At 62.3% G+C, this 19,868-nt stretch overlaps 2 long non-coding RNA genes across 3 annotated transcripts; both read right to left on the reverse strand.

Annotated features, from left to right (window-relative positions):
• Window positions 1–3,657: 3,657 nt before the first annotated feature.
• LOC137461428 (uncharacterized) lies at window positions 3,658–5,557 on the reverse strand. Its single transcript, XR_010993373.1, has 4 exons — window positions 4,850–5,557; window positions 4,484–4,725; window positions 4,059–4,372; window positions 3,658–3,778 (listed from the first exon to the last, which is right to left on the reverse strand). It is a non-coding gene; the product is annotated as an uncharacterized lncRNA (long non-coding RNA).
• A 7,198-nt stretch (window positions 5,558–12,755) lies between these two features.
• On the reverse strand, window positions 12,756–15,138 carry LOC137461429 (uncharacterized). 2 transcript variants are annotated; one of them, XR_010993375.1, is made up of 3 exons: window positions 14,822–15,138; window positions 14,104–14,289; window positions 12,756–13,445 (listed from the first exon to the last, which is right to left on the reverse strand). It is a non-coding gene; the product is annotated as an uncharacterized lncRNA (long non-coding RNA). The 2 variants fall into 2 exon arrangements; XR_010993374.1 differs by having other exon boundaries at window positions 14,104–14,506.
• Between the last annotated feature and the right edge of the window lie 4,730 nt (window positions 15,139–19,868).

Here is a 19,868-nt window from a genome sequence, read left to right on the forward strand (position 1 = left end):
CACACCGTTCATTTCAGGCCAGCATTGCACCATTTGTTGATTTCATTTCAGAGAGCCCCCACACCAGTTCATTTCTGGCCAGCATTGCACCATTTCACCTCTTTTCATTTCAGAGAGTCCCCACACCGTTTCATTTCAGGCCAGCATTGCACCATTTGTTGATTTCATTTCAGAGAGCCCCCACACCGTTTCATTTCTGGCCAGCATTGCACCATTTCACCTCTTTTCATTTCAGAGAGCCCCCACAGCAGTTCATTTCAGGCCAGCATTGCACCATTTGTTGATTTCATTTCAGAGAGCCCCCACACCGTTTCATTTCTGGCCAGCATTGCACCATTTCACCTCTTTTCATTTCAGAGAGCCCCCACACCATTTCATTTCTGGCCAACATTGCACCATTTCACCTCTTTTCATTTCAGAGAGCCCCCACACCGTTTCATTTCAGGCCAGCATTGCACCATTTGATCATTTAGTTCAGAGAGCCCCCACACCGTTTCATTTCAGGCCAGCATTGCACCATTTCACCTCTTTTCATTTCAGAGAGCCTCCCCACCGTTTCATTTCAGGCCAGCATTGCACCATTTCACCTCTTTTCATTTCAGAGAGCCCCCACAGCAGTTCATTTCAGGCCAGCATTGCACCATTTCACCTCTTTTCATTTCAGAGAGTCCCCACACCGTTTCATTTCAGGCCAGCATTGCACCATTTCACCTCTTTTCATTTCAGAGAGCCCCCACACCGTTTCATTTCTGGCCAGCATTGCACCATTTCACCTCTTTTCATTTCAGAGAGCCCCCACACCGTTTCATTTCTGGCCAGCATTGCACCATTTCACCTCTTTTCATTTCAGAGAGCCCCCACACCGTTTCATTTCAGGCCAGCATTGCACCATTTCACCTCTTTTCATTTCAGAGAGCCCCCACACCGTTTCATTTCTGGCCAGCATTGCACCATTTGTTGATTTCATTTCAGAGAGCCCCCACACCGTTTCATTTCTGGCCAGCACTGCACCATTTGTTGATTTCATTTCAGAGAGCCCCCACACCGTTTCATTTCTGGCCAGCATTGCACCATTTCACCTCTTTTCATTTCAGAGAGCCCCCACACCGTTTCATTTCTGGCCAGCATTGCACCATTTCACCTCTTTTCATTTCAGAGAGCCCCCACACCGTTTCATTTCTGGCCAGCATTGCACCATTTCACCTCTTTTCATTTCAGAGAGCCCCCACACCGTTTCATTTCTGGCCAGCATTGCACCATTTCACCTCTTTTCATTTCAGAGAGCCCCCACACCGTTTCATTTCTGGCCAGCATTGCACCATTTGTTGATTTCATTTCAGAGAGCCCCCACACCGTTTCATTTCTGGCCAGCATTGCACCATTTGATGATTTCATTTCAGAGAGCCCCCACACCGTTTCATTTCTGGCCAGCATTGCACCATTTCACCTCTTTTCATTTCAGAGAGCCCCCACACCGTTTCATTTCAGGCCAACATTGCACCATTTCACCTCTTTTCATTTCAGAGAGCCCCCACACCGTTTCATTTCTGGCCAGCATTGCACCATTTCACCTCTTTTCATTTCAGAGAGCCCCCACTTCGTTTCATTTCAGGCCAGCATTGCACCATTTCACCTCTTTTCATTTCAGAGAGCCCCCACACCGTTCCATTTCAGGCCAGCATTGCACCATTTCACCTCTTTTCATTTCAGAGAGCCCCCACACCGTTCATTTCAGGCCAGCATTGCACCATTTGTTGATTTATTTTCAGAGAGCCCCCACACCGTTTCATTTCTGGCCAGCATTGCACCATTTCACCTCTTTTCATTTCAGAGAGTCTCCCCACCGTTTCATTTCAGGCCAGCATTGCACCATTTCACCTCTTTTCATTTCAGAGATTCCCCACACCGTTTCCTTTCAGGCCAGCATTGCACCATTTCACCTCTTTTCATTTCAGAGAGCCCCCACACTGTTCATTTCTGGCCAGCATTGCACCATTTCACCTGCTCTCATTTCAGAGAGCCCCCACACCGTTTCATTTCTGGCCAGCATTGCACCATTTCACCTGCTCTCATTTCATTGAGCCCCCACACCATTTCATTTCAGGCCGGCATTGCAGCGTTTCATCATTTCATTTCAGAGAGCCCCGTGCCGTTTCGTCAACAGAAATTCCTGCTAAAAATACCTGCTTTTTCCGTGGATAGTCATGAATATTTGCAATTGCTACATAAGAAGCTTATAATCGCCCCCGTTGGATCTGTCCCGTTAAATACCAAGGCTTCCGTAATGTAAAACCGAATTCCAAATACGGTAACGCACGGCTTGAAAACATCTACGAAATGTGTAACGATTGCTCAGGAACGGGGAGTCTTCCTTTGTGCCGCGAGGGTCGTCACTTTGCTTTGGGCTTTTTTACATCTTCTGGGATTTTTTGGCTCCTTAGTTTACATGCCGATAGGAACTGTTTTCCCCCTCACCCGCCGATTGTGCAACACATACCCTACGACTGATAACCGGCTGAAAAAATAAAACAACTGTTTACATCGACAGGAAAGAATGGGATCGATTGCTACGTAGATACTTCGGAGCCGCCGAGCCGAGCCGCCGAGCCGAGCCGCCGAGCCGAGCCGCCGAGCCGAGCCGCCGAGCCGAGCCGCCGAGCCGAGCCGCCGAGCCGAGCCGCCGAGCCGAGCCGCCGAGCCGAGCCGCCGAGCCGAGCCGCCGAGCCGAGCCGCCGAGCCGAGCCGCCGAGCCGAGCCGCCGAGCCGAGCCGCCGAGCCGAGCCGCCGAGCCGAGCCGCCGAGCCGAGCCGCCGAGCCGAGCCGCCGAGCCGAGCCGCCGAGCCGAGCCGCCGAGCCGAGCCGCCGAGCCGAGCCGCCGAGCCGAGCCGCCGAGCCGAGCCGCCGAGCCGAGCCGCCGAGCCGAGCCGCCGAGCCGAGCCGCCGAGCCGAGCCGCCGAGCCGAGCCGCCGAGCCGAGCCGCCGAGCCGAGCCGCCGAGCCGAGCCGCCGAGCCGAGCCGCCGAGCCGAGCCGCCGAGCCGAGCCGCCGAGCCGAGCCGCCGAGCCGAGCCGCCGAGCCGAGCCGCCGAGCCGAGCCGCCGAGCCGAGCCGCCGAGCCGAGCCGCCGAGCCGAGCCGCCGAGCCGAGCCGCCGAGCCGAGCCGCCGAGCCGAGCCGCCGAGCCGAGCCGCCGAGCCGAGCCGCCGAGCCGAGCCGCCGAGCCGAGCCGCCGAGCCGAGCCGCCGAGCCGAGCCGCCGAGCCGAGCCGCCGAGCCGAGCCGCCGAGCCGAGCCGCCGAGCCGAGCCGCCGAGCCGAGCCGCCGAGCCGAGCCGCCGAGCCGAGCCGCCGAGCCGAGCCGCCGAGCCGAGCCGCCGAGCCTCCCTTTTAGGGGAAGAAAACCCTCTCGTTTGCCTGAGAGCGCCGAGGCGTCTTGCCCCGAGACTATAAATCCAACTACAATCCTCTCCTCTCTATAGAGATATTCAGGAATGGTATTCATTGCGACGGTAAAGAGGCTCTGAAGGTACCCCCCCACCGGATCTCCTCTCTGAGATGCAAGTGATGCCGGAGCGGAAAAGCGATTTGCGCGTAGAGCAAAGCCAATTTTGGCAACGTACCTACCAAAGGGGAATCGATTGAAAGCGGCGGACTTACGCTGAGCGGTCGGGGGGGCGTCTCTTGCCGCCGCGCGTGGGAAGCGCCCCGCCGGCCTCCGCTCGGAAGGTTTTCCGTTCCGAGAAAAACCACCCCGATGCCGAAACCGGTGAGTGTTTAAAAACCCTACAACGCAAAGGAAAATCCGTGAGCTGTTGTGTACTAGAGATACGCACTGTAAGTTTACGTCTTTCAGAACCCCACGTAGCGCATTTCAAAGCCTCTTGTCAGACAAATTAATACCAGACTGCTGCGCCTAGTTAAACAGCAGAGCTATGAAGTTGCAAGAGAGGGGTGTCAGGGTTAGCTGGCCTCTTAGGGATTTTAATCCCCTCCGAGAACGTGCAAGCGTTTCAAACGAGCCGCTACGTAAGAACCCCAGAGAGCGGCAGAGGCTGGCGCTTACCTGGAAGGGAGCCCGAGGAAACCGAGAAGAATCTGAGCGAGGAGCTGAGCCCCGCCAAGCCCCCAACGTGCCGGTTCCGTCCGCCTCGCCCCGTCTCGGGGAGCCCCGCGCCGGTTCCGTTCCGTCCGCCTCGCCTCGGGGAGCCCCGCGCCGGTTCCGTCCGGTTCCGTTCGCCTCGGTTCGCCTCTCCTCGTCTCGGGGGGCCCCGCGGGTGAGCTGCCGCGGGGAGTTTGAGCCGCCGCCGGCTGAGGCGAGGAAAAATCTTTTCCTTCGCTGAAAGCGCTATGCCGACTCACCCTAAAACTGAAACTCTCCTGTTTACATGGATAGTAAAGAATAGGGTCAATTGCTATATGAAAACCTTTGCAGTCTCCCCCATTGGAATGCTTAGTGGAACCCCCTGGTTCCACCCCGAGGGCTCTTACCTGTGGCAGCGATTTGCCTTTCTCCCTTGTGGGACACCCCCTTAGGGCTTACACGTTACCCCTTTCCCTTGACAGCAGTCCTTTTCCTGCCTGAAGGCTCTTGTCTCTTCCTGGGGTGATCTGACTGAGTCAAAAGAGCTCTGCCTGAGAAGCCTCTAAGGGGGCGCCCGGAGAGGTCCTGCGCCTCGGCGGGTCCCGCGGCCCGACGGAGAGGGGTCCCGCCGCGGTCCTCGGAAACCGATCTGGGGGAAAAGACGAACGCCACGGCTCGGGTAACTGCCGGAGTTCTATAGGGCTCGCTACAGCCCTGGACGGCTGTGGGATCTCTCCTAAAGGTCTCGAAGCCGAGCGGTTTCACAAACTCACCTTACTTCTGTGAAAGAGGAGGTCGGACTATTTCCCAGAAGTCTGCTGCACGTTTTCCTGGTTTTTGCAGATAGTTTTCCTCCGTTTCTTACCAGCGACTTATGTGAAGTCTTAGGGCTTTTAATCCCCTCCTAGAACATTCAGGCGTATCGAACCTTCGCAGCACCTACACGGGAACCGCGGACAGCGACAGAGGCTGGCGCTAACCTGGTGCGGAGCTCAGCCGGACGAAGGGAACCCACGGAAGCTAGAGGAAGCCGAGCGGAGAGCAGACCTCGGCGGAGCCGGCTGGCGCCTGGGGGAGCCGAGCCCCGGCGCGCCTGGTGAGAGGCAGCCCGGCCGGCCGGAGCCGCCGTCTCTTCGGGGGAAGGAAATCCTCCGGCTTCACAGAGAGCCGAGCCGACTCGCCCTAAGACTGCCAATCTCTCCTGTTCATATAGGTAGTCAGGACTGGCACTAAGTGCCAGGTAACAAGGCTCTGAACTCACCCCCGCTGCGTCTCTTCCGTTACACGCAAAGGCTGCTAGCAGGTAGAAGCCGATTGCAAGCAGAGCAAAGCAGTTTGAAAACAGAACTATGAAATGGGTCTCAAGGAATTAAAGACGGGGAACCCTCCTCGGTGCGTGTCGGGGGGGGGACACCCTTTGTTTCTTTTGCCTTTATTCTTTGTCCTGAGGTTTCTTTGGGGTTTGGTCTCTTTAATTTGAATGGAAGTAACCTCTGAGGAGAGCCCAGCGAAGCCTCCCCCACACACAGGGGTGAGAATCCCCTACCTGGTCAGTGCTGCCCCCGCTCTTAAGGGGCCTGCTGGCATCTAAGGTGGATCTGGGGGTATCAAAGGGGAATTCGGGCACACAGAGAGGTATATGGGGAGGCTCTGGAGGGGCTCCAAAAGGACCTTTCAGTTGGATCCAACTGAGGCCACCGCCACCAAGCCACGCCCCGCAAACTGAGGCCGCCGCCAAGCCAGGCCCCCCCCCCCACCCAACCACGTAGGCCGCCAGCAAGACAAGCAACCCCCCCACCCCCCCCCAGCAACAGAAGCTGCCGCCAAGCCAGCCAAACCCCCACCCCAGCAACAGAAGCTGCCGCCGCCAAGCCAGCCACCCCCCAACCCCCCCCAAACCACAGAGGGCACCGCCACCAAGCCACCCACCCCCCCAACCCCCACCCAATAACACAGGCCAGCGCCAAACCAGCCACGCATCCCACCCACCCCAGTCACAACAGAGGCCGCCGCCACCAAGCCAGTCCCCCCCCACACCCAACACAGGCCACCGCCGCCAAGCCAGCCCCCCCCCCAACCACAGAGGCCACCACCGCCAAGCCAAGCCAGCGCCCCCCGATGGCCCACCCAGTAACAGAGGCCGCCGCCAAAAAGCCAGCCACCCCCCACACACCCAAAAACATGGGCTGCCACCAAACCAGCCACCACCCCTACCCCCTACCCAACAACAGAGGCCGCTGCCAAGGCAGCCACGCATCCCACCCCCCGCCCAACAGAGGCCGCCGCTGCCAAGCCAGCCAAACCCCCAACCAACAACAAACGCTGCCGCCGCCAAGGCAGCCAGCCCACCACCCCATAACAGAGGCCGCCGCCAAAAAGCCAGCCACCCCCCCCAACCACATAGGCCGCCGCCAAGACAGCCACCCCCCCACTCCCCCACCCAATAACAGAGGCTGCCGCCAAACCAGCCACGCATCCCACCCCTCCCACCCAATAACAGAGGCCACCACTGCCAAGCCAGCCACCCCCCCACTCCCCTACACCCCCACCCAATAACAGGGGCCGCCGCCAAGCCAAGCCAGCACCCCCCCACGGCCCACCCAGTAACAGAGGCCACTGCCAAAAAGCCAGCCACCCCCATACCCACCCACCACCAACAGAGGCCGCCGCCAAAAAGCCAGCCACCCCCCCAACCACCCACATAGGCCGCTGCCGCCAAGCCAGCCAACCCCCCCACCCCAGCAACAGAAGCTGCCGCCGCCGCACCAGCCACCCCTCAATCCCCCCAAACCACAGAGGGTGCCGCCACCACGCCAGCCACCCCCCCAACCCCCACACAATAACAGATGCTGACACCAAACCAGCCACGCATCCCACCCACCCCAGTCACAACAGAGGCCGCTGCCGCCAAGCCAGCCACAGCCCCCCCACGCAGCCACATAGGCCGCCGCCAAGACAAGCAACCACCCCATGCCCCCCAGCAACAGAAGCTGCCGCCACCAAGCCGGCCATCCCCTAACCCCCCCAAAAAACCGAGGCCGCTGCCACCAAGCCAGCAAATTGCCCCACACCCCCCAGCAACAGAAGCTGCCACCGCCAAGCCGGCCATCCACTAACCCCCCCAAAAACCAGAGGGCGCTGCCACCAAGCCTGCCCCCCCCAACCCCCACCCAATAACAGAGGCCGCCGCCACCAGGCCAGTCCCCCCCACACCCAACACAGGCCACTGCCACCAAGCCAGCCCCACCCCCAACCACAGAGGCCACCGCCACCAAGCCAAGCCAGCCCCCCCCGACGGCCCACCCAGTAACAGAGGCCGCCGCCAAAAAGCCAGCCACCCCCCACACACCCAAAAACATGGGCTGCCGCCAAACCAGCTACCACCCCTACCCCCCACCCAACAACAGAGGCCACTGCCAAGGCAGCCATGCATCCCACCCCCCGCCCAACAGAGGCCGCTGCTGCCAAGCCAGCCAAACCCCCAACCAACAACAGACTCTGCCGCCGCCAAGGCAGCCGGCCCACCACCCCATAACAGAGGCCGCCGCCAAAAAGCCAGCCACCCCCCCACCCACCCAACGCCAACAGAGGCTGCCGCCAAAAAGCCAGCCACCCCCCCCAACAACAGAGGCCGCTGCCGCCAAGCCAGCAAATCCCCTCATGCCCCCCAGCAACAGAAGCTGCCACCAAGCCAGCCAACCCCCCCACCCCAGCAACAGAAGCTGCCGCTGCCAAGCCAGGCACCCCCCAAGCCCCCCAAAAAACAGAGGCCTCCACCACCAAGTCAGCCACAGCCCCCCCACCCAACCACATAGGCCGCCACTGCCAAGACAGACACCCCCCCACTCCCCCACCCAATAACAGGGGCTGCCGCCAAGCCAAGCCAGCCCCCCCCCACGGCCCACCCAGCAACAGAGGCCACCGCCAAAAAGCCAGCCACCCCCCTACCCACCCACCGCCAACAGAGGCTGCCGCCAAAAAGCCAGCCACCCCCCCAACCAACCACATAGGCCGCTGCCGCCAAGCCAGCCAACCCCCCCACCCCAGCAACAGAAGCTGCCGCCACCACGCCAGCCACCCCCCCAACCCCCACCCAATAACAGATGCCGACACCAAACCAGCCACGCATCCCACCCACCCCAGTCACAACAGAGGCCACCGCTGCCAAGCCAGCCAAACCCCTAACCAACAACAAACGCTGCCGCCGCCAAGGCAGCCGGCCCACCACCCCATAACAGAGGCCATCGCTGCAAAGCCACCCACCCCCCACCCACCCAACGCCAACAGAGGCTGCCGCCATAAAGCCAGCCCCCCACCCAACCACATAGGCCGCTGCCGCCAAGCCAGCAAATTCCCTCATGCCCCCCAGCAACAGAAGCTGCCGCCAAGCCAGCCAACCCCCCCCACCCCAGCAAAAGAAGCTGCCGCTGCCAAGCCAGGCACCCCCCAAGCCCCCCAAAAAACAGAGGCCGCCGCCGCCAAGCCAGCCCCCCCCACCCAACCACATAGGCCAGCGCCGCCAAGCCAGCCACCCCCCCCACTCCCCCACCCAATAACAGGGGCCGCCGCCAAGCCAAGCCAGCCCCCCCCCCCCCACGGCCCACCCAGTAACAGAGGCCACTGCCAAAAAGCCAGCCACCCCCATACCCACCCACCACCAACAGAGGCCGCCGCCAAAAAGCCAGCCACCCCCCCCAACCACCCACATAGGCCGCTGCCGCCAAGCCAGCCAACCCCCCCCACCCCAGCAACAGAAGCTGCCACCGCCGCACCAGCCACCCCTCAATCCCCCCAAACCACAGAGGGCGCCGCCACCACGCCAGCCACCCCCCCAACCCCCACCCAATAACAGATGCCGACACCAAACCAGCCACGCATCCCACCCACCCCAGTCACAACAGAGGCCGCTGCCGCCAAGCCAGCCACAGCCCCCCCACCCAGCCGCATAGGCTGCCGCCAAGACAAGCAACCACCCCATGCCCCCCAGCAACAGAAGCTGCCGCCAAGCCAGCAACGCATCCCACCCCAGCAACAGAAGCTGCCGTCGCCAAGCTGGCCACCCCCCACCCCTCCCAAAAAACAGAGGCCGCTGACAAGCCAGCCACGCATCCCACCCACAACAGAGGCTGCCGCTGCCAAGCCGGCCATCCCCTAACCCCCCCAAAAACCAGAGGCCGCTGCCACCAAGCCAGCAAATTGCCCCACACCCCCCAGCAACAGAAGCTGCCACCGCCAAGCCGGCCACCCACTAACCCCCCCAAAAACCAGAGGGCGCTGCCACCAAGCCTGCCCCCCCCCAACCCCCACCCAATAACAGAGGCCGCCGCCAAACCAGCCACGCATCCCACCCACCCCAGTCACAACAGAGGCCGCCGCCGCCAAGCCAGTCCCCCCCCACACCCAACACAGGCCACTGCCACCAAGCCAGCCCCACCCCCAACCACAGAGGCCACCGCCACCAAGCCAAGCCAGCCCCCCCCGACGGCCCACCCAGTAACAGAGGCCGCCGCCAAAAAGCCAGCCACCCCACACACACCCAAAAACACGGGCTGCCACCTAACCAGCCACCACCCCTACCCCCCACCCAACAACAGAGGCCGCTGCCAAGGCAGCCACACATCCCACCCCCCGCCCAACAGAGGCCACCGCTGCCAAGCCAGCCAAACCCCTAACCAACAACAAACGCTGCCGCCGCCAAGGCAGCCGGCCCACCACCCCATAACAGAGGCCGTCGCTGCAAAGCCACCCACCCCCCACCCACCCAACGCCAACAGAGGCTGCCGCCATAAAGCCAGCCCCCCACCCAACCACATAGGCCGCTGCCGCCAAGCCAGCAAATTCCCTCATGCCCCCCAGCAACAGAAGCTGCCGCCAAGCCAGCCAACCCCCCCACCCCAGCAAAAGAAGCTGCCGCTGCCAAGCCAGGCACCCCCCAAGCCCCCCAAAAAACAGAGGCCGCCGCCGCCAAGCCAGCCCCCCCCACCCAACCACATAGGCCAGCGCCGCCAAGCCAGCCACCCCCCCCCACTCCCCCACCCAATAACAGGGGCCGCCGCCAAGCCAAGCCAGCCCCCCCCCCCCCCACGGCCCACCCAGTAACAGAGGCCACTGCCAAAAAGCCAGCCACCCCCATACCCACCCACCACCAACAGAGGCCGCCGCCAAAAAGCCAGCCACCCCCCCAACCACCCACATAGGCCGCTGCCGCCAAGCCAGCCAACCCCCCCCACCCCAGCAACAGAAGCTGCCACCGCCGCACCAGCCACCCCTCAATCCTCCCAAACCACAGAGGGCGCCGCCACCACGCCAGCCACCCCCCCAACCCCCACCCAATAACAGATGCCGACACCAAACCAGCCACGCATCCCACCCACCCCAGTCACAACAGAGGCCGCTGCCGCCAAGCCAGCCACAGCCCCCCCACCCAGCCGCATAGGCTGCCGCCAAGACAAGCAACCACCCCATGCCCCCCAGCAACAGAAGCTGCCGCCAAGCCAGCAACGCATCCCACCCCAGCAACAGAAGCTGCCGTCGCCAAGCTGGCCACCCCCCACCCCTCCCAAAAAACAGAGGCCGCTGACAAGCCAGCCACGCATCCCACCCACAACAGAGGCTGCCGCTGCCAAGCCGGCCATCCCCTAACCCCCCCAAAAACCAGAGGCCGCTGCCACCAAGCCAGCAAATTGCCCCACACCCCCCAGCAACAGAAGCTGCCACCGCCAAGCCGGCCACCCACTAACCCCCCCCAAAAACCAGAGGGCGCTGCCACCAAGCCTGCCCCCCCCAACCCCCACCCAATAACAGAGGCCGCCGCCAAACCAGCCACGCATCCCACCCACCCCAGTCACAACAGAGGCCGCCGCCGCCAAGCCAGTCCCCCCCCACACCCAACACAGGCCACTGCCACCAAGCCAGCCCCACCCCCAACCACAGAGGCCACCGCCACCAAGCCAAGCCAGCCCCCCCCGACGGCCCACCCAGTAACAGAGGCCGCCGCCAAAAAGCCAGCCACCCCACACACACCCAAAAACACGGGCTGCCACCTAACCAGCCACCACCCCTACCCCCCACCCAACAACAGAGGCCGCTGCCAAGGCAGCCACACATCCCACCCCCCGCCCAACAGAGGCCACCGCTGCCAAGCCAGCCAAACCCCTAACCAACAACAAACGCTGCCGCCGCCAAGGCAGCCGGCCCACCACCCCATAACAGAGGCCGTCGCTGCAAAGCCACCCACCCCCCACCCACCCAACGCCAACAGAGGCTGCCGCCATAAAGCCAGCCCCCCACCCAACCACATAGGCCGCTGCCGCCAAGCCAGCAAATTCCCTCATGCCCCCCAGCAACAGAAGCTGCCGCCAAGCCAGCCAACCCCCCCACCCCAGCAAAAGAAGCTGCCGCTGCCAAGCCAGGCACCCCCCCAAGCCCCCCAAAAAACAGAGGCCGCCGCCGCCAAGCCAGCCCCCCCCACCCAACCACATAGGCCAGCGCCGCCAAGCCAGCCACCCCCCCCCACTCCCCCACCCAATAACAGGGGCCGCCGCCAAGCCAAGCCAGCCCCCCCCCCCCACGGCCCACCCAGTAACAGAGGCCACTGCCAAAAAGCCAGCCACCCCCATACCCACCCACCACCAACAGAGGCCGCCGCCAAAAAGCCAGCCACCCCCCCAACCACCCACATAGGCCGCTGCCGCCAAGCCAGCCAACCCCCCCCCACCCCAGCAACAGAAGCTGCCACCGCCGCACCAGCCACCCCTCAATCCCCCCAAACCACAGAGGGCGCCGCCACCACGCCAGCCACCCCCCCAACCCCCACCCAATAACAGATGCCGACACCAAACCAGCCACGCATCCCACCCACCCCAGTCACAACAGAGGCCACTGCCGCCAAGCCAGCCACAGCCCCCCCACCCAGCCGCATAGGCTGCCGCCAAGACAAGCAACCACCCCATGCCCCCCAGCAACAGAAGCTGCCGCCACCAAGCCGGCCATGCCCTAACCCCCCCAAAAAACAGAGGCCGCTGACAAGCCAGCCACGCATCCCACCCACCCCTGTCACAACACAGGCCGCCGCTGCCAAGCCAGCCACCCCCCCACCCAACCACAGAGGCCACTGCCGCCAAGCCAGTCCCCCCCCACAACCACAGAGGCCACCGCCGCCAAGCCAGCCACCCCCCCACTCCCCCACCCCCCCACCCAATAACAAAGGCCGCCGCCAAGCCAAGCCAGCCCCTCCCACGCCCCACCCGGTAACAGAGGCCGCCACCAAAAAGCCAGCCATCCCCCCCACCCCCAAAAACATGGGCTGCCACCAAACCAGCCACCACCCCTACACCCCCACCCAACAACAAAGGCCGTGGCCAAGCCAGCCACACATCCCTCCCCCCACCCAACAGAAGCCGCCGCTGCCAAGCCAGCCAAACCCACACACACACCAGAGGCTGCTACCAAGCCAGCCCCCACTCCCCCCACCAACTAACCCTAACCATCCAACTGAAGTGCCCCCAGGTGACCCTCCATTGGCTCCCACATGTCCCTGAATTCCTCTTTGATACCCCCCCACACCCACCATAGATGCCCACAAACCCCCTGAAGTGGGGGGGGGGGCACTGACCGGTCAGGGGGGGCATCTCCTCCGGGTGCGTGGGGAGCGACTCAGCTGGCCTCTCTTCAGAGGCCTTTCCATTCAAATTAAAGAACTGAATATAAAACCAGTGGGGTCTCCTTTGTGTGTGTTGTGCGGTTTTAATTTGCTGCTCGGGGCCGTTGGAAACCTTTTGGCGTACACGTTACTACTGCTCTGCAACCTCTGGAGGAACAGCACAGCTTTTCCTCCGCTACAATACCTCACGCTAATACTTACGTTTTGTCTGTCCCCTCCGGGAACGTTCGGGCAAGCAGTCTGCCGGCAGCGTTTGGGAGAGGCTGCCCCCGCCCCTCGCTCGCCCGCTCCTCGGCTGCGTCGTCGCTGCAGCGGTTTGAGCCTTACCTGGGAGCTCAGAGCTCGGATGGTGTCGAGGCTGAGAATCTCTCTCCCGCTCCCCCCCTCCTCCCTCCCAACAGAGGGGGAAAAAAAAAGGAAAGGATCAAATCCAGCAAGAAATAATTTGGAGTCAGCTGGGAAGCAGAGAGTTTAGTAGAACACTCGCAAGCCCTCCACCCTGTCTTCAGAATGGGCGTTCACCCGCCACAAGCCACCCCTCCGTTCCCCTCCCGCTCCCCTGTCACAGCCCTGTTGTCCGCTCCTGGCACGTGGTATTCGACTCCTCGAGGCGAGTCCCTGGTTATCCCGGTTCGTTCTCTCTCAGGGCAGTCTCTCTGGTGCTGGAACTGGGCAGGGATGTGGAGAAGAATCAGGAATCAGTCTGACTTTGAAAGGAAAAGAGAAAAAAAATCAGCAACAGTCCATTGCTGCAGGGACAGCAGGAACAAGTACAGGTGGGATGACCCAGGAGCTCTGTGGGTTGCTGTGCAGTGCGTATGTTCAGTCCTGGACGCCAGGCTGGTGTTAAGCCAGGAGGGAAAGAGGTTAGACCGACTTCTAACTATTTGCACAGTGACTATAATGCATCGACGTGTGTTGCCCCCTCTGAGTTGATCCTCTCTCAGCCGGAGTCACGTTCTGCTGTGGGATACACTGAATGTCCCCGGTTTCCGACATGCCCCGCTAGGTGTGGCCAGGCCTCTCGGCAGAGGCCGCCCCTGGGGTTGGTTTGCCCGGCGCTGGCAAGCCCTCTGCCCTGTTTTCGCAATGGTCTGTAACCCCCCACAATCGCCCACCCCCACGTGGCATCGCGGTAGAAAAGACAGAGACAGCTGAGGGGCTGCCCTGCTTCTGATAGCCCCAACCCACGGATGCCCTTCTTGGTAGGGTTTGCGCCTTCGGGATGCAGCTGAGATTTTGCTGCGTCTCTCTGTGAGAGCTGTTGCACGGCTCTGCGTCTCCGAGCGTGTTCCCCGTTCCCCAGGATTTACTACCCCCCGATCGCCTTGCAGTCGGTGCATTTCTCCCTGGCCATCAACCAACCTCTAATGCCTGTTGCTCTCTAATTAAATCTTTTGATGGTTTCAGCTTTCTGAGCCTGTGTTGGTACGACTCCTGCTCAGGGCACCGCGAGAGAGACAAACCCTCCTTCTGTCCTGTGGTTCCGGGAAGGGTCCTGGCACTCGCAGGCAGGCACCAACAGGGTAGCGGCTGTGAGGTGACAGCAGCCTTGCTTGGTCGACCAAGTGGAAAGCAAAGAGTCAATCGGTAAGGAGTGGAGCAAAAAGCAAAGCTTAGCTCTCAGTTACTCACGTTGTAAAGCTGTGAGTAGGTTTCCCTGCACCCTAGAAAAACACTGCACAGGCATCTCATTTTCTTCTGGCATTCCTTTAACTCGCAGAGCTGTGGGGGAGTTACTGGGAGACTTGGAAAGGCAGGGGGAGCACTATGAAGGGAATTTGGAGTTACGGGGAGGAACACAAAGACGACAGGTGCCACGCTAGAAGAGCACTTACTGTTACCGGGAGAAGACCCCTCCTGACTCTTCCTGACTGCTGCTCGCCCCGGCCCGCCCGCTCGCTCGCCCCGGCCCGCCCGCTCGCTCGCCCCGGCCCCGACCAGCAGTGCGCCAGTCCCCCACCCCGTCGCGGCTCCCAAACGGTCCCGGCTCGGCTCCGGGAACCCCCCACAAGCTAAGCCAGAGCGCGGTCCTGCAGCTGCCAGAGGAAAGCCCCGGAGAGCTGTGGAGGCAGGCACTCACCTAGCACGGAGCGAGCAGGAACCCGATAGCCCCGGCGGGCCAGTGAGCGCCGTTTTAAAGCCGCCAGCCCCGTGCGCGCGAACAACCCTCGCTGCGACGCATGCGCTGAACCCATGGCAACGATCGCGACGCTATCGCCCTGGCGGGACCGGAGCCTCGCTGCGGCGCAGGAGTTGTACCCATGTCAGCGCTCGAGTCAGGCTCTCTCTCCCTTTTCCCTTCTCCCCCTAACAACTTTCCAGCATTTCAAGCGTTCAGCGCGGTTCGCTGCAGCGCTGAGCGCCCTCGGGGCGGCACGCGCCGCGGCACGGCGGCGGTGCCGGCCGTGACGCACGCGGGGGCGGCCCTGAGCACTGCCCTGGGCGTGGGCAGCAGCTCGGCCCGGCCCCGTTCGGGATGTTTTGGCATTTAAATCGAAACCCTACACCGCGCGCAGGTAAAAGTCTCTGTTTATGATGGGTACGGCCGCAGGCTGTGCTTATAGCTCAAGCCCCTGTGTGACTTCATTACGATTCTCACAGCCTTTAAAACAGAGAGGGGAGACGGGGGGTCGTTTCCAAAGCTTTGTGACACAGCAGTCGCTCCAACTCCTCCCTCTCCAGCTGGAGAGGGTCTGCTCCGCATCGCCTCTCACGGCACTGACGCTGTGAAATGTTCTGTGGTCCCCTCCGAGACTTGTCAGCGGTTTAGGGGGGTGCCCCCAGCCCTCACTCACCTGCTCCTCTGCTGCAGCATCCCCCTGCCCCATGTCCGCCCAGAATCCCCCCGCTCCCTTTGATTCTCCCCCCAAAAGGCAGAATGTGAAGCAAACTGCCCGGCCAGCAGCTCGGTCCTTTCCTAGTCAGATGTGTACACATCCCCTCTCCCCCCGAAGGGGAGCTCTGCTGCAGCAATGAAGGGGGGCAGGGAAGGGTCCCCCACAAACAGCTGCAGCTACTCCAGCCCCCGTGCTGCCGGCTGGTGGCTGCCCCACAGTGGGGAATGTGCCAGAGGTCGATGTCTCTCACACCCAGTTTGGGTTGGACCCCTGGGCAGCGATGCTCCGCCCAAGGCCTCCATCGGAGGCCGCAGGCAGGTTCCTCGCTGCTGCCTTTGCGCCTCAGACGCAGCCACCCTTGGATCCTCCTGAAGCCATGCGGCCTGCTGCGGTGCTCCGGCGCCCCACAGGCTACCCCGAAAGCTACTTCCTAGACTGACATGGAGCAGAAAGAGAGCAGAGTTTTCTCCTGCTAGGCACAGGAGACTCCCGTGTGGGAATGCATGCAGGGACCCCCCTGGTGCAGCAGGAATCATTTATTGCTGCAGCAGGAATCACTTATTGGTGCAGCAGGAATCATTTACTGGTGCAGCAGGAATCATTTATTGGTGCAGCAGGAATCATTTATTGGTGCAGCAGGAATCATTGTTTACTGGTGCAGCAGGAATCACTTACTGGTGCAGCAGGAATCATTTACTGGTGCAGCAGGAATCATTTACTGGTGCAGAACAGGCAGTTTACAGAGGGGAAATCCAGCAGCCCGAGCACTTCCCTGGCACTCCTGCACCACTGCTGCTCTCTGAGTTTGCTCCATCATTATCTTCATCCCGTATCAGGTTGATCTCCAGCAGGGAGGCAAGCGTCCCCCTGCCTCACGCTTCAGGCTGTGTACTGCAGTCCGCTCTTCTTTATCACCAGGCCATCCTTCCAGTATCAGCAGCCTGTTTTTCTCCCTTGTCCTGAAACCCTCCTGGGACCCTTTCTGCTTTCCTACGCTCCCAGTGCCCTTCACCCCTCCCCCGGAGGCGCTGCACAGAGCCGGCGCTCGGTCCCAGAGAGACTGTAGAGCACAGCTGGATGGAAGATGCACCGCAACACACCCAGCACTCCTTTCTCTGCAGGAACAAGCAACAACCTCTCGGCAAGACTAAAGATGCTTACACAAGTGGCTCCACGACGTGTCTCAGATCCATCTCACCTCATCACCTGACCTGTGGAGTCCTTGTGTGAGCGAGAAAGAGAACCAGCCTTGGCCAGGGAGAGCGAGAGCGTCTCTTTCCCCCCGGAGCGGACGGCGGCTTGCAGGCATCAGGGCTGCTCAGCAGCCTGCCAGACGTCCAGGCCTGGGCTCTGAGGAGGAGAGGGGAGAGGAGAAGAGGGGAGGGGAGGAGAGGGGGCCTCAGGGATCAGCCAGTTCCAACCCCCCTGCCATGGGCAGGGATGCCTCACCCTGGATCGGGCTGCCCAGAGCCACCTCCAGCCTGGCCTCCAAATCGCCCAGGGGTGAGGCTGCCACCACCTCCCTGGGCAACCTGTGCCAGAGCCTCACCACCCTGACGGGGAAGAGCTTCCTCCTGGCATCCAATCGGAACCTCCCCCCTTCTGGGTTTTGTTCCATGCCCCCCAGCCCTGTCACTCCCTGACACCCTTGAAGTCCCTCACCTGCCCCACTTCCCCTCTTCATCCCCTCAAACCATCGGCACCTGGGCTCAGCTGGAGTCTCCTCCCACCCCAGGTGTGGCCACCTGGCCCCTCCCACCCACTCCTCTATTTAATCCCCCCACAGGAAGAGCAGCCCCCCTAAGATGAGCCTGCCTAGGCTGAGGATTCTCCTCTCATCCCTGGTGAGTGCTCCTGGTGCACGCTGAGTGATGGTGGTGGTGACAGAAGGCTGGGGGGCCTGGCGGCCCCCTGGCTGTTAGGGCCAGGGCTGATGACCGTCCCAATCCCATCCAGGGGTGCTGGCTGGGGCTCCCTGCTGGGGCTGAGCTCCTCTGGGTAGTGTCCTGGCTGGTGAGGGCCTTGCCCCTGGCGCTGGGCTGGGGGCAGAAGTGGTGGTGGTGGTGATGGAGCAGGAGCTGTGATGCTAACTGCACTGCTCTGACCTGGAGGCCCCTGGAGTCTGCTCTCCTCCCCCTATAGCCTTCTGCTGCTGTGCCTCATCTGCAGAGCCTCTCCTCCCCCTCACTGCCTCCCTCCAGAAAGAAGGGAAGGAGGGAACAGCCGTGAGGCAGATCTGGAACTGCTTCCCCTCACCTGTCAGCTCTGAGCAGGCAGCCCCCAGGAAGGGGCAGGGTGGGCAGGGAGAAGCACAATGCCGGCGAGAACAGCCAGGACAGGACTGCATCTCCCCCCCTGTGCTTCTGTTCAGGGGGGCAAATGCAGAGGGGGAAATAGTTCAGGCTGGCTGGGAAGCCTCTATCACACCTCTGGAGAGGAGGAATCCCTGAGCAGAGAGACTGAGCAGGGAATCCCTGTCCTGAACACGCAGAAGCAGCACGAACCAGGCTGGGACGGGCCTCGGGGAGCGTCGGGTCCAACCTCCCACCCAGGGGAAGATGAAATAGGACAGGAGAGGATGGGAAGAGAATTAACCAGGTTGGAAAAGGCCTCAGAGGTCCTCGAGTCCAACCTCCCACCCAGCCCCATTTGATCAACTCGACCATGGCACCAAGGGCCCCACCCAGGCCCCTCCTGGGCACCTCCAGGGAGGGAGACTCCACCACACCCCCCGGGCAGCACATCCTAGGGCCAACCTCTCTTGCTGGGAAGAACTTCCTCCTAACCTCCAGCCTAAAGCTCCCCTGGCACAGCTTGAGGCTGTGTCCTCTTGTTCTGGTGCTGGGTGCCTGGGAGGAGAGACCAACCCCCACCTGGCTACAGCCTCCCTTCAGGTAGGTGTAGAGAGCAAGAAGGTCTCCCCTGAGCCTCCTCTTCTCCAGGCTAAGCAACCCCAGCTCCCTCAGCATCTCCTCACAGGACTCTGTGCCCCAGCCCCCTGCCCAGGGCTCTGTGCCCCAGCCCCCTCCCCAGCCCTGCTGCCCTGCTCTGGACCCCTTCACCTGCACCCTGCTTACCCTGGCACCCCGCAGAAGGCTCTCTGGTGGAAGACTCCTGGGGGGATGGCTCCCAGCTGGTGAAGAGCATCTACAGCCCACACAGCTCCAGGCCTCTCAGGCTGTGCCTCTCTCTCTTCAGGAGTGAGGGCATCCTGTCCCCTAGGCAGGGAAGGAAACACAGCTGTGAAATCAGAGCAGTGGGGTCTGAGACCCCCAGGAGAACCCAAACCGAACCTTGGAGCTGGCCTCAGAGCTCCTCTGGGGGAAGCTGTCGCTGCTAGGAGCGCAGAGCCCCCCCGGCGCGGCTCAGCCCTCAGCCTCCTGGAGGCAGCGCTCGCCGCTGCCCATCTGCAGTGCCGACCGTGACGGGCGGGGGCAGCACTGAGCCACCGGGCGGCGGCACAGCTGCGCTGCCAACCGCTCGCGATGTGGCTGGGGGGGTCCCGGGGGGAGGGGGGGGTCCCGGGGCTGCAGGGACGCCGAAAACCACAGTGAGACCTCCCCGAATCCTGCAGGACCCCAAAACCTTCAACCCCAGAGACCCCTAACCCTCACAGCCCCTCCCCAGCTCCTTTGGGACCCTCCAGAGACCCCCAGGAGACCCTCCAGAGGGCCCCCCCAATTCGCCTTTCATGCCCCCGGGACCCCCGGCGCCGGCACCCCCAGGAGCAGCGCCCATCCCTCCTCCCCCCCTCTCCCTTTTGGGGGGTCCCTAAGGGACCGTGGGGGTCCTGAGGGGTCCCCAAGGGTCTCTAAGGGTCCTTGGGTGTCTGCAGGGTTCGGGGGGGTCCGTAGGGGTCCCCTAGGGTCTGGAGGGGTATGTGGGGGTCCCCAAGGGTCTGTAGGGGCCCCTAGGAGACCCCTGGGGACCCCTACGGACTCTTAAGGACCATTCCAGACCCCTGAGGACCCCCGCAGAGCCCCACAGACCCTAGGGGACTCCTGCAGACCCCTGCAGACCCTTGGCGACCCCTGGGGACCCCCGCGGAGCCTGGTGGACCCCTGCAGACCCTTACGGACCCCCCCGGACCCCTCAGAGCCCCCCCAGACCCAGCCCCTCCCCCCAGTTCCTATCCCACCTTTTTCTGCCCTTCTGGGATCCCCTTCAGACCCTCCCGGACCCCCTCAAACCCTTTTGACCCTCCCCCCCCCCCCATCCCCCCTGCCCCCTCCCCTCGCTGGGGTCCTCAGGGGTCCGCTGCAGCCAGCGACCCAATGGGAGAACGCCAGG

This window comes from Melanerpes formicivorus, unplaced genomic scaffold (assembly GCF_026170545.1).
Source record: "Melanerpes formicivorus ecotype bairdi unplaced genomic scaffold, bMelFor1.0.p_v2 SCAF_2152, whole genome shotgun sequence".
Classification (NCBI taxonomy): Eukaryota; Metazoa; Chordata; class Aves; order Piciformes; family Picidae; genus Melanerpes; species Melanerpes formicivorus.